This window comes from Typopeltis vanoorti, chromosome 14 (genome assembly GCF_054136105.1).
Source record: "Typopeltis vanoorti isolate ZY-2024b chromosome 14, IOZ_Tvanoo_1.0, whole genome shotgun sequence".
Classification (NCBI taxonomy): domain Eukaryota; kingdom Metazoa; phylum Arthropoda; class Arachnida; order Uropygi; family Thelyphonidae; genus Typopeltis; species Typopeltis vanoorti.
In genome coordinates, this window is record NC_143562.1 from 65372389 (window position 1) to 65388459 (window position 16071).

The 16071-nt window shown below is 33.3% G+C and overlaps 1 protein-coding gene across 5 annotated transcripts in view; it reads right to left on the reverse strand.

The window, feature by feature from the left end:
• Positions 1 to 16071, reverse strand: part of LOC150099548 (uncharacterized) — a 569663-nt gene that overhangs the window by 409689 nt on the left and 143903 nt on the right. The window contains exon 2 of one of the 5 annotated variants that reach the window (XM_090403426.1): positions 10574 to 10658. The exons of the other annotated variants lie outside the window; for them this stretch is intronic. The gene's annotated coding sequence lies outside the window, so the exon portion shown is untranslated. The remainder of the gene's footprint in view (positions 1 to 10573; positions 10659 to 16071) is intronic. 5 annotated transcript variants of the gene reach the window in all.

Consider the following 16071-nt stretch of genomic DNA (forward strand, 5'->3'; position numbering starts at 1 on the left):
GTGACAGCGTCCAAGCATCATGAGTTTGCTGATCCTCATTTTCCTGGACCATTCCGGAATGATGAACTGCTCGAAATTATCATAAGGCCCTTGCATATTATACTTCTTGAAGTAACCACCACTAGATAAATAAACAGTAAGCATTAAGAGATGAAAGTGATCTGCCTAAGTGTCAAGTAAACTGTGACATTCGGATCATTCGCTCTCTGAATATCAGAAGACCTCATAGAGAAGAAATCATTCTCACACTGTGCAGTGCTACTAACTGGCACGACAGACTCAGTCCTGCTGTCAGCATGAGACAGCTGGAACCAAATAGCTGGACTAGTCAATCATTATCGACTGTATCAAGTGCTTCCATGCACTGCCTATTTATAACGGAAGTGGCACTTCGTAGGTCATCTGGTGCCGTGCTGTAACTCATTTGTGATAACAAGATCTAATGCATTGCATTTGCAGACCAAGCACTGCACGGACATTTGACCAATTGTCGTTTGTTAAACATGCACGATTCTTGTAATCGTATTTGCCCACTCTTTTATTATAGCTGAAACGAATGCTTGACACTCGCGAAGTGGTAGTTTTTGTGAATAAGGGAGAAAATACCTAATAAACTGGCTATGTTTCTTTAATTAAAAAATTAAATGACATTAATCTGAAACATCCAAATAATCAATGGGTCTTTCGTCGATAATTTCCTATATATGAATATACAGCGCACAATGAAAGGTGAAATTAAGACATTTTGAACATTTTGGCAAAAAAAAAAAAAGTTCCGATTAATGCATTTTATTCTTCCATTCGATAGTGTGTGTGTATATAGAGAGAGAATTTTACTCTGAATAGTATTATTGCTTTTTGGAAGGAGTGAAAAGAAATAACACACAGGTTCTTGGGGTTATAATTATTTATAATTACAGCTGGAGCAACCTAGGATATTGGACCAGTGTAAGATTATGTCTCAATTGTGTGATTTTTCTTCTTGGGCGGCTTTTACCTATTGCTGGAGGGGAAAAATCCTAAACCATACCACCTTCATATAAAACCAACACAAAACGTCCTGGGATATTAAGGATTATCATCGTAACCTAACTTATTTAGGCCGATCCATATAACCGACAGACTTCGAAAACATTTAGAAAAGGTTGTTTTCTTCAATAGTTTCAATGCCTTGAAAACTGGCAGGATTGAAATCCAATTATCAGGATAATTTTACTAAGAATTTTACTCCGGTAAGCATCCAACCAAAATTTTATCAGAAAAATTTTGACGAATCGCAAAGATAGTTAACAGTGAAGGTAAATTCATTAGTGGGGAAACTTCATGACAAACGAAGTGTAGCGATGTTAGAATAAAACAATATGGCCAACGTTCGAAATTGTCTAGTTGTATCCCCCGAAAGGAGTCCTAGGACCATTAATAACCGTCCACCAATATGAATAGCTCAGTATTAAAATACGTGTAATTCTTTAATAGCAACAAATGTGTTTACAAGGGATCCACAGTTCCCGAAGTGTGTATTCGGAGGTGGGGGAAAGAATGAATTGCGAATAAGCACAATAGATAGATTTAACTCACAGATATTAATTATTCGGTAAGGATTATATAAGAAGACCACAATAGCAATTGCTAAGAAACTGGTTATAGAATATATCAATAAACTATAATGTTGAAATTCAACATAATATGGCTAACTATGGCAAACAAGATTATTCAGCAGTCTAGTCTAATACTGTAATATATAATTTCGCATAGTTTTTTTGTTGTTGTTGTGTTACTGTCTTACAGTTAACAGGAAATAAAACCTTATGATCAAACCACAGCTTAAAATACATTATCTCACAAGATAAAATACATTATCTTACATTATCAGCCAGCAAAGAACGGGTATTTAGACAATGCGTTACTTTACTGCCTTTCGTATGGTGGCCCAACAGCAAATCAATACAGATTAACCTAATGAACGTATAAACAGGAAAGAGGTGTGCTTAATCAACTAACTCGTGAATTGTGTGGTAATTAAAGAAATTAACCCACACCTTACCTGAGGTCAAAGAAAGTTAACCCATACCTTACCTGAAGTGAACGAAATCAAATGCAACCGTTAAAATAAATTCGATTGTTTAATATTCCAAAATTCAAATGTTATCGATAAATTCATTTTTGTAAATATAATCTGACTTGGTATCTATTTGCGTCGGTATTTCATTATTTGTCCCGCATAAATATATATAAAAAGTATTTACTTCACTAAGCACGGAATCTATAATATTGATCACACCCGATTGAACGTCTCATGTCATTGTCGTCAGAACCATCAAATTATCACCGACCGTGTCGGCACTGATAATATACCACGAGCTAAAGATATCTTCCAACCAACTGAATTTCAGGAAGCTGAAGAGGACAAAATACAATTTTCAAAATCGGGTAAGAAAAAACCTCAGGTATTGTTGTCAGTGACAACAATCCATAAATCAATAAATGGTTTTGTACATGAGGGATAAGTCACGTTCATCCTTTAGAACATCCTATTTTCAAAACAAGCACGCAGATTATTTTCGTGTAGCAATTCCGAAACCTTTTACATAGTCGATAGGTAAAACGTGTTTGTTAGCGTAAAAAAAAGTAGATAGCGTTAATTGTTTATGGCCCATTTCATTCAAGAAAATCGTTACAAAAACAAATTTTCAGCTAAGCCATCTTCTTTTCCCAGTGGATTAACATATTTATCATGTTGTGCTTTCTTCAATCCAGTAAAAACGGGTTTTTGTGTCGGCGATAGAGAGAGCACGAATTTAGATAAGGAAGTAATTTAGATAGCGAAGGCGATAAGATGAAGACAAAGGAGAAAATTTCTTTCTTTCCAAAAGAGTAATAATATTAGTGACAGTACTACATCAGCTCAGAACCGACAACAAATCAAAGCACACCGATTCTTTCCATTGAACAGTAAGTAAACGGAATGCGTCAATGAAGATAAGATGCCAGCAAATATAACTGATAATCACAGGGTTGCGATAAATTCTGTTATAAATTAAAACATGTACATCGTTCGACAAGTTTTAGCTTTCAAGAGTTTCGTCTTTGAAGAAAGTGTGTGCGTGCGCACGTTTTTTAAATAAATAAAATGTTTTATTTTTCAAAAGGAAACTTATTTGCTGATTCTTCCAACTGATACATGCTGAGAAATAGACAGAATAAGTAATAAAATGTATGAGAAAATTCCACATAAAATTGCTCGTAAACATCTGAAGCAAGAAAGTCAAGTTCTCTTAGTTAAGAGAGATAAGTAATGTCATCGTGAGCAGGGGCATTAAGGCTGGGCAAGGCTTCGTGTGGGTGAGATTGCTATAAATAAAAGTTGCAATATTTGTTTTACTGGATATTTTTAGCGGATATCTCCGCAGAGTTGTGAAACATTATGAGACCTTTAACGACGTAATTGAAACCCGATGAATAAATAATAGACGAATTTTTATGCAGCTTAAAACAACTAAGTAAGAAACATTGAATAAATAGAAATTAATCTCAAAAATCAAATCGCAAATATGCCACATATGCAACCTGCCATAGAAAAATATCCACGTAAAAAGTCAGATGGCAACAATAGAAGGGTCATTGACATTACTCACAACCTTAGCAACGTCACGCAGCTGAGAGACGAAGCCCATACACAGATCTCTGTGTGGCAAAGCAAAGTTAATAACGAAAGCCATTCGCAGCTGCAGCAATCGAAAAAGATCAATGGGGAAAAGGCAAACGGGTTGAAAATATGAGTCTAAGTTAGAGAGGATATACTCCAACTGTAGGACATTCGGATCGAAATTTTATGCGTAGAGCAACCACAAATAACAAAGAAATGAGGATCACATCGAAACATGAGTAAATTAAGCAATAACTCTAGATGCAACAGCTGAAAAAGATAGAAAAAAATCAGTTTATATTCTTCTCCTCCCAAGGAATGACCAGTTATTTGCATTCGGCTATTAAATCGAATCGCTTCGTGACAATAATGTTGGTCTGGTCCTTAACTGATCTGACAAAGTAACAGTTCGATTACATTTAAGAAACTGGAATGATACAGCACGAGAAGATGCCAGTCTCGTGTATATTAAGGAAAGACAAGTCCATCGTGGTGCTAAAATTTTATCCAGAACTTTATGAATATGTTTTATTCATATTCGAGCTCGAGATTTTAGAACTCATAAGCTTGCTCGGTAAGTATTAAACCAATATCATATGGGGCTGTGTGTGTGGTTATCATAGTTCCATCCATCACAACGTGATTTTATTCGTTCTAAGTTCCGTCATGTAGAAATTTATACATCACATTTGATTTCACACATACTGAGCAGCTTCTACCTAAACTTCAAGAATATGTTTTGGTCAAAGTTGGAGGATAAACCCACTCTCCAGAAAAACAACACGATATCAGGGTTGCTATAAAGAATGATTACCCTTATTCATAAATGCAATACTGAAGCAACTTGTAATATTAGATTTGGTATTCTGCCATGGCAACTGAAACAGCCAATTAAATTAACCAACAAAAAATTATAACGTTCATGAAAATAAAAAATAAGCTAAAATTTATTTCTCAAAATAATACACTATTTTATCATGAGCATATAAGTACAATAAAAGTATTACTTTATATGAAAACATTGGATCTCGATAAGCACCAATTTAATAAAACGATCTGCAAAGAACGTACCCATTTACTGGCCCACGTAAATGGAAGAGGAAGTTAATCACACAGGTCATAAGAGAACCCTGGAGACATTGTTCTTAGTCAAACTTTTAGATTAGCATCGTATTATATTCTTCACCGTTGGATTATCAGAGAAGAAGAGTACAATATTGCGTTTCACATTACACAGCAGTTTATAACTCAGGAAAACCTGTTTTCTATAAAGGTATCTTGACAAGTATTCAAAATATGTTCTTTCTCATATTTAACATTCAATAGTAATAAATAACATCTAATTTCGGCTACTGTTATTGTTCAAAACCTTTGTCACGCCATGATGCATCCTGGAAATATTTACCCGAGTTAAGTCCTTTCTTTTATGCGGATCTAAAATGAATCATCAGGCGCCAACTTTTGTGCATTCTTGGCCAAAGGTAATTGCCAATTATAAAGATATTCACAAACATATCTCCAAAATATCAAAAAATTAAATGCGCATAGAACTTGTTAATGCATTTAACTATTATTTAAATTTGAAATTGCGGTAAAAAGAAGTCAAATGTATCCTATAGTTTAAATAGGCAAACTTAAAAGCTTTGCTAAAATTAAAAAAAAAAAAATACCACGTAGAAGCAATTAAACCATAAAATAATTGTGTTTCTGCCTCACGACAGCTATTCATTATTCGTAAGCTGCCTGTGACAGAAGTGATACCTTAAAGCAGGCTACTTTGCGGCCTCCATCCATGGTACTTGATAAATGGTTTGGAAGGATTTTTTTTTTTTTTTATGTTTACTAATTCCAAGTCCTGGTTACCAACGGTCAGAAAATAATACAGTGCTTCATTAATTCCTGAAGCAGTCAAGAATGGGGTTATTTATCTGCCAAAGAAGCAACAAGCTAAGAAACGATATATCTAGCAGACATTCAATGGAACTGTTTCTTCACACACTACTATTTATTACCACTACGAATACCCTTTCAATCTATCTTATAAACTACTACTTCATGAATGACAGAATAATATCGATAGCGGTTCAGTCTTGATTACATAATCAAGAAAATCACTACGGATGAAGAGTATGATGAATTACGTCACTCGCTTTTATGACCAAAGTAATAATAAAGCTTTGATTTCACAAGGATTTATTCTTTATTTTTAGTGCACTTCAAAAACAGAACCCATCCGGAAGTTTATTATTCTCCAATGGAAGAATTGATTGTTCTTTTATATGCATTCAATTACTTATTACCGTATTAAAATGAATTTTTTCATTCTAATACACAAATATCTCTGGGAAGTCTTCGTATAGTAATAATAAGGACAGCAATGGTGTGTCGAAAGGATGGAGAGAATATTTACCTAGATGAACACGAATATTTCTGTGGTTTATTAAATCTCCATTTATGACGACGTAAGTCTGATAGCTTAACGAAACTTGTCAGGTTATATTGTTTATTTTAATAAATCTGTTTGTTTAGAAACATGTGGTCCCAATACCAGAAATTAAATGAAAATATTTGTCCACTCACATTATTCGTCTTTCAGTTTAACGATATTTAATTGTTTCATTTATTTAGATCACGGTCTATTTGCTTTCATTTATGCTGTATGAAGGGCTTTATAGGATTCGTTAGATGCTGACTTTCTAGTTGGTACAATTAGGATCTTAGCGTACATTTTCTTCTTGTGTTTGCTGAGAATGTCCGGACTGATACATACTTCACATGATCTTCTTGAGAAAAGTATTAGTTCGAAATTGTTTTAAAAGGTCCTACAAGCGTCTGCTGATTTCGTTAGGGGGGCTGAGTAATCTCTTATTGCATTTTCATACACGGTTATGTGCCTAGTTATGAATACAATGAATTGTGATGAACGTTAAAATTCGGAATGATGGCGAGACTAGAGAGGATGAAAACGCTTCCAATTGGTAGCGGCTTATCAGTGGCGTAATTACCATGTCGGGAAACTCGCAATGGGGGAAGCGAGAGCTTACTGGGTCTAATGAAAGTCTCTGGGACCCAAAACTTTTGTGTTTGGGGGGGGGGGGGGGAGTCCCATCTATAAAACTCACAAGACGTGAGTTGAAATGTTTGCGCATGTCTGATATTCTAATATACTTTATTTGAAATCCAAAGATATTATTTAATAGTCTTACTAGAGCAAAAGAATCTTAAAAGTAAAATATAATCTGCACAAACAATACAAATTAATTCGAAACATCTACTACAGATGATGGGAAAGCTCAACGCCTTAAGCTTTCCCATCATTGTGTAGCGCTATTTCCCCAAGTGAGATTATCTGTCTTATAACTGGCAGAAGCGATTTTGTATCAGTGGTAATCTAATATTCCTAGAGAAAATATCCTCTTCTCCATTATATATATATCCCACCGCCTCATTACTGACAAGGATGAATTAGCTAAAGAACTCCAATATTTAAAAAAAAAAAAAAAAAAAAAAAAACACTTTTCAACAAGATGGCTACACAATGAACGTAATGTCTCAAGTCTTAACCAACATACGATGAGATTATAGATATTTCTAATGATAAGGAAAGCAGAGACTTCATCATTCTTCCATAAAACTCGCAAAAATACTTTGAGAACATAAAATTAAAACGGTATTCATTCCCTTTATTAGGATGAGATCACTACTCTGATGTACAAAAACTTCGATATGATTCACTAAAATATGCTGATGTTCATAAGTTATGGTACGAATGCAGGGCATCTTAACATAATCTATCGTACAACGCATTGAAGAAAGTATCTGAGCTATAGAATATAAATTACACCGTTACTATGAATAACCGAGAGAAGAATTTGGAAATCCTTAGAAATGGCACTGGATCCAAAAGATATAAAAATATCAACTTGTCGGAATACATCCCAGCTATCATTAACCAAATATGTGTATGAATGCGTGAAACATGCACAACGTACTGAACAATGCAACATAATTAGCATAATTAAATTTTTTTTTTAAATAGTCGGACTCTTCTATATCTATATAGTGGTTGTCACCTGTGTTAATGTTTACTGTTTGTCTACTAGTTTTAGCTCTTACGCCTGAGGAATATCTTATTCAGGTTTTTAGCCTTATATATATATATATATATATATATATAAAATCGTGCTTAATTTGTAACTTCCCAAATGATTTAACAAACCTTGGCCCAGAATAACTGTAATAAATAGGGTCACTAATAAGATAACTTCAATTTGCTTTACTTCTACTGTACTTGCCTTGTACAGTAGAAGTAAAGTAAGTCGTTTATTACAGTAAAATAAGTCGGTTGTACAATCATAGTAAAAAATATGCTTTCTAAATGTTATGTTTACTTTTTTTACATAATAATGATAAATTCTATAAAAACATAAGTTTATCTTTTTAAGAAACTAAGTTTTTCGTGGAAGTCCTCCCACCTTAAAATCTTCCAGACTTATTTAGGAGAATCGTTCATTCTCCTAAATTCTCCTAAATTTTGATGTCACCACCAAAACGTCGGCATTAACCGACGTTTTGGTGGTGACATCAAAATTGTTGTCATCACCAAAATTTCATCCTCTCTAAGTTTATTGCGTACAAACCATATTACGATGCATCTCTGAAGTTCCCTGATTGAATTTTAAAAATCTGAAATAAATCTTTACACATGTATAAATTTTTTGCAATTCAACTAACGTCAAACATAACTTGTTAAAGTTCCAGTTTAGCAAATATTTAATATGATTTGTAAGCTCTCTCTCACACAAACTAACCAGTCACAAAATATGCACTACAATAAGCTGTAACAATCGAGATGTGGCAATTCATGTAAACATTATTCAAGCAAAAATCGATATAATTTATTCATGAACGAAAAACTGATCAGTTCCAAATGTATATTTATGAAAACCAAGTAGATCCTAAAAATAAATGTACATCCAGTGAAATAATGTATCAGTAGCGTTAACTAAGTTTATAACCAATATAGCAAAATAATGTAATATAATAAACTCAAAATTCATATGTTTAACTAAGCAAAAAGAATCTTCGCATACCTTTTCCCATGCATAACAAAACACGATACTAAACTGGCATTTTTAAGCAAAAGATAAATATTTTTAGAGACACTTTCTTTTCTTAAATATTTGAAATGTGTATGTAATAATAATGTCACTCTTTCAGTCTGGAAGTGTAATTAACTTTCAGGCGTATATTCAGCTATGGTCGTAATCGTCAAAAATTTCTCTATGTCCGAACCATCTTCAGAATACAAAATAGAAATTTCGGGTATTACGAAATGCCATTTTGTGCGTAAAATTGTATTCCGTATCAGAAGTTCCTCTAATAAAGCATACTGGAGTGCTTTTAATCTCCAGTTCCATTGGGAGAAATATCTGAATGTAAATAGGCGGAAATTCATAAACAATAAGACAATCTACAACATTTGTTCCAGGTATCAGATGTAACTTTGGTTAGAATGCTAGCGTCCAGTCCAAGATATGAACTAAAAATCTCTAGCGTCAAAAAAGGGAAATTCATAACTAAACCAAACGAATCAATACAAGAAATAGAACTGGATTTTAAATCCCACAGTGTACAAAGAAAGTTTTCTGGGAATGCAAAACTTCTATAAATCTGAACTCTCTTCTTCGCTTTTTTTTTTACTACACAAAAACACCAATGGATATTTCCCAAGAAAGTAAAATTTATGGTTAACGTGCAAATCTAGGTCTTGGACAGTGCATCAAAACAGCTCCGAGAGATAGAGGTGTACGCAAAGTTCATACCATCCGACAGCGCAAACGTTCTGCTCTGAAAACAAGATCACACTATTTCCGGAAGACAAGTAAGTTTACTAGTACATGGATTTGTTCTCTCCTTCAGTCAAAACAAGCAAAAAAGAGGCTTCCTTTGCTTACCGCCTCCCCCCCCCTCCTTTGCTTTTCCATTTTAGAGCTAGGAAACGCAAATTAATCGCTTTTTTATTATTTGCTCACGGTGCATTTGGTAACTATTAGCAGCTCGACACACCTACGGCATGCAAACGTTTTGCTTGTTCAATTATTGCACAAACGTATGTTTATGCTCACTCTCGCTTTTATTACGCATAAAACGGAAGATATTGTGTTCCGGCAATTATTTAGTAACGGGGGAAAATTGAGCTATGCGACGGCTGTAATCTAAAATTGCGTGAGAAGTGTACCCTACGCTTTGGGAGCAAACAGGAAGAAAGGAATTAACGTTTCAACATTAGAGCAAACATAGAGAAGAAAAACAGCGAAAGAATTTTTGTCGTAACATTTTAAGAAGCGCGTTGACATTAAGTTTTAGTGTGAAATTAAGGTTTAGAAGAAGAAAAAAAAAACCGAGATCCGCGATATTCTAATATGTTAAAATAAATACACTTAGGATATATTGTTTGGACATAAATATACAGACCTACGTTTCTAAGAAAACAGAGAGGCTAAGCAAATAAACAAATTTAGAACGTCAAAAAGTCTCTTTGCTCCAGCTGAACGTATCTTTTCGACTTTTGTAAACAATAATCTAAATATATTGTTGTAAGATATTATGCATGAGACCAATAACAATTAACCCAGGAATCTTTTCTCTCACTAAAACAAAAGTTCGTTATATGAATGTTATGTTTTAATCTTGACTACGATTTCAACCTTTCATGAAATTCTAAGTCTCAACACTGTTTTCAGATCGTTATTCAAATAGTAACATTTTATACTCAACAACAAACTGTCTTTAACATCTAAACAAATGTACTGACACCAAATAATGGAAATATTAGGAAATTGTAATTAAGGAAATTAAAAATATACACTGTATATTTACAATAAACAAAGAAAAATAAATACTTGCAGAGAAACGAATACTTGCATTTCATTTTTAAGGACATATTTTGCTTCACTTGTACTGCTTAAGAGCCTTACAACTTTTCATAAAATCGGCCCCACACGTATCGCTGCAAGAATAAGTCAAGATTATATAGTAATTATATCTCATGAGATCAAAGTTTTAGAATATCGACACCAGTATGAACATGATAGCGTTAATGAACTTTTATGAATCTGGCGACGCTTCTTTAAACGCATTATATGAGCAACTCAATCATTTCTCGGGAAGTCCTCTGGTTAGAAAAAAATCTGGATTCAAATCCCGTCTCTATCGCGAGGAACCGTTACCAGCGCTTTTCAATTAAAATTGAGTTAGCCATTTTTATACGAAAGTAAAGGATTGTCTTCCCTCAAAACAAGGCAAACCGGCGCCATGAACACATATAAATACAAACATAAAATACTTACGCTTAGAGGGATATGCTCTGTTAGGTAGAATGGTTAACACAGTCTTCAGAATCACTAATCTGGATGACATTATTATGCTACGATCTCCTACCACCACTATCCGATAAAATCAAAATATGCGTTAGAGTATCGTACAAAATGTTATCAAAGGAAAGATGTTCTTTATTTCCCCTCCTCATCAAAAAAAAAAAAAAAAAGAAATTAAAAAAAAAAGGGCAATTCTGTTTCAGAGAACATGAAGTGAGACTAGCAAAAATGAGGCCCTGAAAATATAGAATGATTCAACAATTCTTCAAGTAAATTAACGCTATGCATTCGGTTAATCCAAACAGAACTTTTTTAATGATTCTTTATATCCCCCTAAAGACACACACACAAAATAAAAAAAATAAAAAATTCTAAAGATTATCTAAAAATTATATTGTTAATATTGCATATGCACTTAAAGGATGTAATACTATGAAAATAACCCCAGTACAGTAAGAAGAGAAGGGTAAAATATGTCAGTCGTTTAGACAAAAGTGAAATCATAACAGGATTTGTTTTGTGTTTTTTTTTACATTCTTGAACCAATAACTATATTAACAAAGCTAATTCATGTCCAGTAACACATCCATTCGACCACACTGACGACAGAATAAACACTTCAGTTTCATTTATTATAAATAGAACACAACATGTAAATATATATATGATCAGTTTCATTTGCAATTATCGATATCACCGTTGTGTTTGGATAACTGCCATGATGGCTGTGATGATGTTATTCAAATACATGTAACTATCCAACGGTGATACTTGGGTTTAAGTGGAATTACTGCCCAAGCAATTAACTCTAATTCAGTATAATGCGTGCTTTGCAGGATGGATTTCTGGGATGAAAACCTGTACATGAAATAGGCTACATTAAGTATTATCACTTGAAAAACTCAAAAATATTTGCGAGGAAAAATTCCTCGCAAATATTTTTATTTGACAAAACAATTCGAAGTGATATCAATATTCCCTATTCCCTACATAGTAATTAAGTTTTTAATAGGATCTCTTAGAAAATTTGTCGCGTAATATCGATTCTGTTTCGATTGAACCAGACGTGGCAATAGTAGGCTTAAACAAAATTATACGCTAGCATAATTTTGTCAAAAATGAATCGAAATTTAATAAAACACGTTATAACGTTTTATTTTTGACACATTCGTGTGATTTTTTTTTTACAAAAGCACCACTAGTCAAAATTCTTTGAATAAAGTAACTAACTTTGTCGCAAACATATCCCAAAAAAGTAAGGAAATATCCACAATACACAGAATTCTACTGCAAACCTCCCCCCTCCCCTACTTTAATTGAACTATTTTACAGGCAAAAAGATTCTGAATCATAACAATAATTCGTTGATGAAATTTGGTAAATATTTACGATAACTATTAAAATTTGTTTAGTCGTTTCAACTGGACGATTTGAATGGCAAAATTAGGTTGAAAAAATTTTCTGTCCAACACTTATGAAAACGGTTCTAGATTCAACTGTTGTGATAACGAATGATATCAGAATGCGATAATTAAACTTTTTATGACGAACTACTAAAATTTCCTTACATGTTGATTTATGCACTCTAGATAATTTTGTTTGACGAGGGTGGTCTGAAAAGTTCTCGGTATAACAATGAAAAAAAAAAAAAATGTATAATTTCAAAATTATTTTTATTTTTCAACATAATCTCCCTCAAGACTAATACATTTATTCCAGCGATGCCCCAGCAACATTATCCCGTCCATGTAGTGGTTCCCAGTAAGATCTGCAAAATATCCCTCTAGTGCTACAATCACTTCTTGATTCGAAGAAAAACGCTGACCAGCGAGGAAGAGTTTTAGTTTTGGGAAGAGATAGAAGTCAGAGGGAGCCAAATCTAGGGAATAGGGTGGATGTTCCCAAAACACCGATGTCATGACCTTTCCTGCTAATGGAACCGACTGTTTTCTTTTGTTTGGATCCTGGCATGTGATGGTGAATCCAAGTCTCATTCATAGCAAAAAATCGACGTACAAAATCAGTTTTATTCTTGTTAAAACGCTGCAAGCACTGTTCAGAGATTTTCATACGAGTGCGTTTTTGATCTGCTGTGAGCAAGCGTGGCACCCATGCTTGCGCAAAGCCTTTTCATTTGCAATTCTTTATGCAAATTATATCCTACACGTTCTTTTGAAATGACTATAGTCTCAGCAATTTCACGCATTTTGACTCGCCAGTCATCCAATACCATATTGTGCATTTGATCAATGATTTCTGGTGTTGTTACACTTTTTTTTGGATGTCCTTCACATGAATCATCTTCAAGGCTGGTACGGCCACGTTTTAACCACGTTTAATTGTCAAAAACGAAGGAGAAGAGTGCTCATAAACTTTTATGAACTTCGAATGAATTTCTTTTGGCGTTAAGCCTTCTTTTACAAAGAATTTTATAACCTCATGATACTCAAATTTATTCATTTCAAGGGATACAGACAACACGTTTGCTTCAGACAGCTGTAGAAAACAAACCACTTGATAGAATGACTTGCAATTTCACATGGATGCTTATGACAGATGTACCAATTTAGAAAAAAATAAATAAATCGTGCCGATAGTGTTGCTATCTATGGTCGAGGTCGAGAACTTTTCAGACCACCCTCGTACGTAACTTTCCCATGTGGAACGAGTAAAACCAAAATTAGAACGATTCGATAACTTAATAATGAAATTTAGATTATAAGATGGTATTGATTAATACCATGGGATCATTTTGTAAATAAAAATTCACTTAGAATAACCGAAAACTGAACTTTTGGCAGCTTCTTGCATGTGTCCTAATTCTCAGATTTTACTAACTTGCATTCAGCCAGAGTGCAGTTAGCCATATAACATCATTTCGACATATTTTGTCATTTTTGTGGCTAAGAAAATTATGTGAATAACCAAAAGTGGTATAGGACAGTCGTTCCTATCATAGCTTTAATTGGACATAATAGGCTAATGGTCTTGACGTGCAAAGGAGAAAATCAGATACCTGTGCATATTCTTTAAAAATTAAAATGTGTAACAAGAGTATCGTCACCGAAGTGCTTTGACTGTCGAAACGGAACTGAGTGAACGTAATTTAGGTGTTTTGTTTTCTTTATGTGAATCCCTGCCGCAAAAGGATGAAAACCTATGATATAGGAGAATCGTAAGGGTTATATAATGCAGTTCTCATGGAGCCAATTTTCCCCTTCTGTAATTATCATGCGACGGTAGCATTCGAACTCATGCCAACTGACCTAGTTCTCCTATTATATATTGATTCATCTTCAGTCTCATATGCAAATTGTTTTCAGCTAAATGAAATCTAACTGAAAACAGATCGTTCTGAGTTCATTAAGTTTATTTGCAAATTACTCTCTTAGGGTTATCTTATCAGCGTAAGTCATAAGATAACCGTATCATCTATTTTAACCGCAGTCAAAAAGTTTTCTTTTTCTAAAATAATTATAATTGATATAATTTGCATATTTGTTTTGCAACGGTTTACTAATGTTTATTTATGCAAAAATGTCCTGTCAGATTAATAAAGTTGTCAAAGGATTGAAAAATTTATATTCTTTACTACAGATAATTGCTTTAATGTGGCATTTCGTATCTTTAGTTTTCCATGACATCCCATTTAATGCATCATTTCTAGCGAGTTTCCGAAAGTGTCATACATATAAAAGTTAGAATGTAATTTTTAAATATTTACCATCTTTGAAGGGCAACTGCAGGGAAAGAAAAAAAAAAAAAAGAACAGAAGATTTTGCATATTAGCAAGTACCAAATTAATATCAGCCTTGTAGAATCCGTAAGATAAGTGTTTTAATTTTCAAAATATACACTTGTGAAAGTTAATAACTGCATCGTGGCATTCAACCAACAGAATTAGTGCCAATTTTAACAAAACGAATAATTATTTATCATTTTATAAATTATAATAATTATTGTCATTTACTGCTGCTGTCTTGTGTGAAGTCGAAAATAACCGACTAATATTTCTAAATTACTCCAATCAATTTTTTTTTATTATTTTTTCAGAATAAGATTGCCGATTAACTAGATAAACACATTCTGTGTTTTCTACATATTCTATCCTCCCGCTAAGATTTCACATTGCTTTATTCGTTGAACATTTTCCTTTTAAAAAAAAACCAGGTCGAACTTTGTTGGATGTTCCACTAATCCTAAAAAAAATTATCCACTGTTTTTAATCACAAATGAGATTAAGGTAAACAAAAAAATGTAAAAAAAAACAACCGAAATGAAATTTGTGAAGGGCGAAATATATGTACTCTATCCGGTAATAAAAGAAATTAAATCAACTATAAGAAATATATTTAATATATATCAGAAAAAGAAGACAGGGTAATCTTTAAAGAGAATTATCAATAGTTTCTATCTAAATCCTTGATATGAATGATACGATATCTAAAGCGAAAAGACAGGATGACCTTCTTTGTCATTGAATGAACTTGAGGAAACGAACTTAAATAGCATTGGCTGGCCTAACTATACAGAATCTGTAAAATAAAATCCCACAAACGTGAAAATGTAAGAAACCCTCCCCAGGAGCTTATTCCGATTTGTATTTATTATATCTGGCTATTGTGTAAACCTTCAAAATTTCTACAGGGGGACACAGACTATTATGTTTGTGACACCAATAACAGCATGAAATATTTGTATTACAAAAAAAAAATGCAGACAAGAATTAACAATATTTTTCTAGATGATTAAGCATTGCGATGGTTAACTAAGTTTAAGATTTGAAGAGAGAAACACCAAAATTTACCAACAATGTTCGAAAATGTCTTATCTTGGAAGAAACTATCGTAGCAAACTTCTCGTGTACCACATTAAAAAAAATATATCCTAATTAAGTCAAATGAAAACTGGAAACGTTATTTCGATTTTAGCCAGAGAGGCTTTTAACAGACTGAAAGGTAAACAATTTGAAGTAGTTCCAAAAACTGAATACTATAGGAACTTAAACGAAAGTTTTCACATAACTATCTTCTGTTGAGTTTGATA